We start from the raw sequence: 5,924 nt of genomic DNA on the forward strand, positions 1-5,924 counted from the left end.
AGTAGTTTTGTGCAATCTCAGGATATTCTGCCTTGACTTTAATCCAGAACCTGTGGAGATGTAAGGTTGTCTCAAACATACTTTTAAGGCCACTGTCATTTGTGATCTCAAGCAGTTGATCCTCTCCTAGCACAAGGCTGATTCACCTGGCTTATTCACAAATGGGTTGTGGATCCATTTCTTCACAGTTGGAGGTCTTCTGTGGCTGGGAAGTAATGCTCAAACTTTTTTTTTTTTTTGTAGAGACAGAGTCTCACTTTATGGCCCTCGGTAGAGTGCCATGGCATCACACAGCTCACAGCAACCTCCAACTCCTGGGCTTAAGCGATTCTCTTGCCTCAGTCTCCTGAGTAGCTGGGACTACAGGCGCCTGCCACAACGCCCAGCTATTTTTTGGTTGCAGTTCAGCAGAGGCCAGGTTTGAACCCGCCACCCTGGGTATATGGGGCCGGCGCCTTACCGACTGAGCCACAGGCGCCGCCCACTTTTTTTTTTTTTTGAGACAGAGCCTCAAGCTGTCACCCTAGGTAGAGTGCTGTGACATCACAGCTCACAGCAACCTTCAACTCCTGGGCTTAAGCATTTCTCTTGCCTCAGCCTCCCAAGTAGCTGGGACTATAGGCACCCACCACAATGCCTGGCTTTTTTGTTGTTGTTGTTGTTGTAGTTGTCATTGTTGTTTGGCTGGCCCAGGCTGGATTCGAACCCACCAGCTCTGGTGTAAGTGGCTGGCACCTTAGCTGCTTGAGCTACAGGTGCCAAGCCCTCAAACTATTGAAAGCTGAGATAAGTGATCACGCACCAACTGGGAGAAAGAAGGTGCTGACTCAGTATCTTTCAAAAATCTCTGCTGGTGGCGCCTGTGGCTCTGTGAGTAGGGCACCGGCCCCATATACCGAGGGTGGTGGGTTCGAACCCAGCCTTGGCCAAACTGCAACAACAACAAAAATAGCTGGGCGTTGTAGTGGGCACCTGTAGTCCCAGCTATTCGGGAGGCTGAGGCAAGAGAATCGCCTAAGCCCAAGAACTGGAGGTTGCTATGAGCTGTGATGCCACGGCACTCTACCAAGGGTGACAAAGTGAGACTCTGTCTCTAAAAAAAAAAAAAATATCTCTGCTGAATGGCTCAGTGCCTGTAGCACAGTGGTTACGGCGTCAGCTACATACACCGCAGGTGGCGAGTTCGAACCCGGCCAAGGCCAGGTAGACAACAATGACAACTGCAACAAAAAATAGCTGAGCATTGTGGTGGGCACCTGTGGTCCCAGCTACTTGGGAGGCTGAGGCAAGAGAATCACTTAAGCCCAGAGTTGGACGTTGCTGTGAGCTGTAACACCATGGCACTCTACCAAGGGTGACATAGTGAGACTCTGTCTCAAAAAAAAAAAAAAAAAAAATCTCTGCTGAAATGTCAAAAATCCGTGTTGGGTGGCGCCTGTGGCTCAGTGAGTAGGGCGCCAGCCCCATATACCAAGGGTGGCGGGTTCAAACCTGGCCCCAGCCAAACTGCAACAAAAATATAGCCGGGTGTTGTGGCAGGTGCCTGTAGTCCCAGCTACTCAGGAGGCTGAGGCAAGAGAATCACTGTTCCCAAGAGTTTGAGGTTGCTGTGAGCTGTGCGACACCACGGCCCTGTACCCAGGGCAATAAAGTGAGACTTTATCTCTAAAAAAAAAAAAAAAAATCCCAGTGTTTACTTGTCTCCCCCATAATTCCAGTTTAACTTTGTAGCCATTTTATCTGCTGGCTTAAACACTGTTGTTCTCTCCTGAAGTGACAGATTGAGTTTGTTGAGCAGTTTGAATATGTCACACAGCAAGCTTTGTGATCTGTGTCACTGAAATGTGCTGCCCGTGGTGACTGTTTTTCTAAAAGTATGCTCTGGGGACCTTGGCTCACACCTGTAATCCCAGCACTCTGGGAGGCCAAGACAGGTGGATTGCCTGAGCTCAGGAGTTAGAGACCCACCTGAGCTAGAGTGAGACCTCATCTGTAAAAAATAGCTGGGCATTGTGGCTGGCGCCTATAGTCCCAGATACTTGGGAGCCTGAGGGAAGATGATCAGTTGAGCCCAAGAATTAGAGGTTGCTGCTGTGAGCTATGATGCCAAGGCAATCTACCGTGGGCAACAAAGTGAAAGTCTGTTTCAAAAAGAAAACAAAAGTGCTTGCTTCGGCAGCACATATACTAAAATTGGAATGATACAGAGAAGATTAGCTATGGCCTCTGCACAAGGATGACACACAAATTTGTGAAGTGTTCCATATTAAAAAAAAAAAAAAAAGGGGTGGCTCCCATAGCTCAGTGAGTAGGGCGCCTGCCACATACACCTAGGCTGGTGGATTCAAACCCAGCCTGGGTCAGCTAAAATCAACAACAACAAAAATCGCCTGGTGTTATGGTGAGCGCCTGTAGTCCCAGCTACTTGGGAAGCTGAGGCAAGAGAATCGCTTAAGCCCAAGTTTGAGATTGCTGTGAGCTGTGACACCATGGCACACTACTGAGGGCGACATAGTGAGACTCTGTCTCAAAAGAAATCACTGGGCCAAGTGCAGTGGATTATACCTATAATCCTAGCACTCTTGGGAGGCCAAAGTGGGAGGATCATTTAGCTAAAGGGTTCTAGCCCAGTCTGAACAAAAGCAAGACCCCATCTCTCCTAAAATTAGAAAAGATTAGCCGTTCATTGTGCTGAATGCCTGTAGTCCTAGCTACTTGGGAGGCTGAGGCAAGAGGATCGCTTGAGCTTAGGAGTTTGAGGTTACTGTGAGCTAGGCTGACCCCATAGCACTCTAGCCTGGGGCAACAGAGTGAGAGTCTGTCTCCAAAAAGAAAAAAAAGAAAGAAATCTCTGGAACGGCTCTTATAACTCAGAAACTCTGGCCAATCATCTACCTTTAAAAGCCATTTCACTTTTGTGTATGAAATGTGTGCACTCTGTGCCTATCTCCTCACAGGGCTCTGCGAGCAGACGTGCATTAAAGGGTATGTACTTTAACATGGCTGATAATTTTACTCACATCCTGAAAATGTTGTTTAGTTCAGGTGACGTTTTTTGGCTAGCCTGCATTTCTCTAGGGCTGACATAGTGCACAGACTCACATTCAGAACTGACCTCCTTGACCTGAGTAGTAAAACCAGAAAGCCGTCCAGTCATGGCAGCTGCTCCACCGTGCATTTACTGACATAAAATGACCAATTCAGTCTTCCTGACATGTAATTATTCAAAGCCTTGGATAGTCCTGCAGCTGTGGTGTTGGTTGGCAACAGAAGTGCACATACCATATTCTCTTGCACATCCTCCTGAAAATATATCTCATAAAATCAAGCATGTTGCCTTGTTGTCAACATTAGTAGACTGCAATTTTGATTGCATGCCACAGTGACTCATTACTCCTCTCTAATCCTCTCTCTATTCCATCCATCTACTTATGGTGCTAGAGGAATGCGCGCCACCTTTGGAACTGCAGCCTCTCCTGAAAGTTCATGGCAAATGACCATAGCAGCAGGTGGGATCAACTCTCCACCAACAGTAAAGGGCTTCTTAGCTTTAGCAGTGCAGTTAGCCACTGAGAGTGATGATCTTAGTACAGACACATTTGATGAAGTGGTGGCTTTCAGTAATTGTTTTTGTTCTTTGGGTTCCTGTTTTTTTCCTTTGATAAACTCCAAAGACTTGTCTTTTTTTTTTTTTTTTTCTGAGTCAGAGCCTCAAGCTGTCGCCCTGGATAGAGTGCTATGGCATCACAGCTCACAGCAACCTCCAAGTCCTAGGCTCAAGCGATTCTGCCTCTGCCTCCCAAGTAGCTGGGACTACAGGCGCCCGCCACAACACCCAGCTATTTTTTGTTGCAGCCATCATTGTTGTTGGTGGGCCCAGGCTGGATTCGAACCCGCCAGCTCAGGTATATGTAGCTGGCGCCTTAGCCACTTGAGCCACAGGCACCGAGCCCAAAGATTTGTCTTTTAATGCAGGATGCTTGGTCTCCATATGGAGAAAGCAATTTTGAAGTTTCCATGGCTTCAGCTGATTGCCATATGTTATACAAAACAGACTTGGAGAATATGACTCACCTATTGTAATGAGCCCTTAATTTAAGTAGACACTTGGTTTGTTGTTGTTGTTGTTGGTTTGTTTTTGTTTTCTGAGGCAGAGCCTCACTCTGTCGCCCAGGCTAGAATGCTGTGGTATCAGCCTAGCTCACAGCAACTTGAACTCCTAGACTCAAGTGATCCTCCTGTCTCAGCCTCCTGAGTGGCTGAGAATACAGGCATGTGCCACCATAAATTTTTCTATTTTTGGTACAGATGGGGTCTCATTCTTGCTCAGGCTGGTCTTGAGCTCAAGAAATCCACCCACTTCGGCCTCTCAGAGATCTAGGATTACAGGTGTGAGCCATTGCACTGGGCCAGTATTTTTGTTTAAATGCAGCTTTATTTTTTTGGCAGTCTCAGAGTCTTCTGCTGTCTCATCATTGGGTCTTCCTCCCTTGTCAGAGACACTCTCCAGCAACACTTGTTTTCTTTTTTTGCAGTTTTTTTTTTTTTTTGGCCAGGGCTGGGTTTGAACCCACTACCTCTAGCGTATGGGGCTGGCGCCCTACTCCTTTAAGCCACAGGTGCCACCCCAACACTTATTTTTCACTCGTTTTTTTATAGGGTTAGCTGTGAGCTTAACAAAACTGTGACTGAGACAAGTGTGGAGGGAAGTGGCAAATAAAATAATGGATGGGTCCACCTGCCACCAGATGCAGCTGTACAATTGAAGTAAGATGTTCATTCTTTATTATTTATTTATTTAGAGACAGAGCCTCCTGCTGTTATGAGTAGAGTGCTGTGGCATCACAGCTCACAGCAACCTCCAACTCCTGGGCTCAAGCGAGTCTCCTGCCTCTGCCTTTCAAGTAGCTGGGACCACAGGCACCTACCACAACACCCAGCTATTTTTTTTGGTTGCAGCCATCATTGTTGTTTGGCGGGCCTGGGCTGGATTCAAACCTGCCAGCTCAGGTGTATGTGGCTGGCGCCTTAGCCGCTTGAGCCACAGGTGCCAAGCCTGTTTTTTATTTTTTTATTGTTTGGGATTCATTGAGGGTACAAATAATTAGGTTACACTGATTGCGTTTGTTAGATGAAGTCCCTCTTGTAATTGTGTCGCTCCCCCAAGAGGTGTGCGGTACATTGTGACCCTCCATCCTCCTCCCCTCTCCCTGCCCCCTCATTCCCCTACCTTCCCTTGTATTAGCTCATCTACTGCCTTCATATTAGAATTGAGTACACTAGATTCTTGCTTCTCCAGTCTTGTGATGTTTTACTAAGAAAAATGTGTTCCACCTCAATCCATGTTAATACAAAGGATGTAAATTCTCCATCTTTTTAGTGGCTAAATAGTATTCCATGGTATATGTATGCCACAGCTTGTTGGTGGGCATTTAGGTTGTTTCCTTTATTTTTTCTTAATCAGATCCATGCGAGGTTCCAATTCTCCATCCCAGATTTTCAGGGCCAGCACTCCAAGTACTGAGCTCAGGACCAGCTGAAATAAGATGTCACTTGCCACTATAAAGCCTGCCATCAGGCCTGTCATGCGCCCCCTCACTGTTAGGGTTTTGCTATGAGTCTATAAGCAATTGATTTATTATGGTCTCTGTGCAGTCAAACCTCTCTGCTAAAGATAATCTGTATTTGCAACCACTCCCCAGTGCTAGCATCACCACCTCAGCCCACCTCAGATCATCGGGCATCAGATTATCATAAGGAGCCGTAACCTAGCTCCCTCGCGTGTGCAGTTTACTGTAGGGTCCTCACTCCTATGAGAGTCTAATGCCACTCCAACCTGACAGGAGGGAGCAGCAGTGGGGGACCAGCTGTGAGGCTTCTTTGGCTTGCTGGCTGCTCACTCCCTACTGTGCAACCCTGTTCCT

General features: G+C 47.1%; 1 non-coding gene across 1 annotated transcript; it reads left to right on the plus strand.

Moving 5' to 3' along the window:
• Positions 1-2,163: 2,163 nt before the first annotated feature.
• LOC128589374 (U6 spliceosomal RNA) lies at positions 2,164-2,271 on the plus strand. The gene has a single exon (XR_008380966.1). It is a non-coding gene; the product is annotated as a U6 spliceosomal RNA (small nuclear RNA).
• The last annotated feature ends 3,653 nt before the right edge of the window (positions 2,272-5,924 follow it).

This window comes from Nycticebus coucang, chromosome 6, assembly GCF_027406575.1.
Source record: "Nycticebus coucang isolate mNycCou1 chromosome 6, mNycCou1.pri, whole genome shotgun sequence".
Classification (NCBI taxonomy): domain Eukaryota; kingdom Metazoa; phylum Chordata; class Mammalia; order Primates; family Lorisidae; genus Nycticebus; species Nycticebus coucang.